The sequence below is a fragment of the Phaethon lepturus genome, unplaced genomic scaffold, assembly GCF_000687285.1.
Source record: "Phaethon lepturus isolate BGI_N335 unplaced genomic scaffold, ASM68728v1 scaffold40622, whole genome shotgun sequence".
NCBI classification, from domain to species: domain Eukaryota; kingdom Metazoa; phylum Chordata; class Aves; order Phaethontiformes; family Phaethontidae; genus Phaethon; species Phaethon lepturus.
Window position 1 is genome coordinate 1 of NW_010523350.1, and position 553 is coordinate 553.

Below are 553 nucleotides of genomic sequence, written 5' to 3' on the forward strand. Positions count from 1 at the left end.
TGCAGGACCCAGTTGGGCTTTGGGCACAGTTGGAGTGCAGGGCAGGGTGCCGGCTGTGTGTTACACCCCAAGCCCCCTCGGGTGCACAGGCCCAGCTGTGGGGGTCACGGGCAGCTGGGGAAAGCGGGGGGGGTCAGCCCTGGCGACCTGCACGCACAGTGGCACCATGTCCCTCCCACCCTGCAGCCACCTTTGGGTGCTCCTTGGGAGCAGGTGGAGGCAGCAGCCACAACCTGGAGCTGTAGCCCAGCCTGAGCCTTCATGCCCATGGACCTGGTCCATCGTCCGCCCAGCCCAAGTCCGTCCTTCCTTCCAGCTACTCAGGGCCAGCTTGCAAAGCCCCAGCCTTCCCTAGCCCAGGGCTGGGCTTCCGCAGGCCAGTTCAGGCTGGTGGAGGCAGCACCGGGAGCTCAGGGCGCTGCCCGCGGGCTCTGACCTGCTGTAAGCGCTGGGGCTGGAAGAGGGGTGGTGCAGACTCCGCTGCGATCGCGTAACCAGCCCACAGCGGGAAAGCAGCCCAGGCGCTGAGCTTAACGGCGGGGGGGAGAGGAGG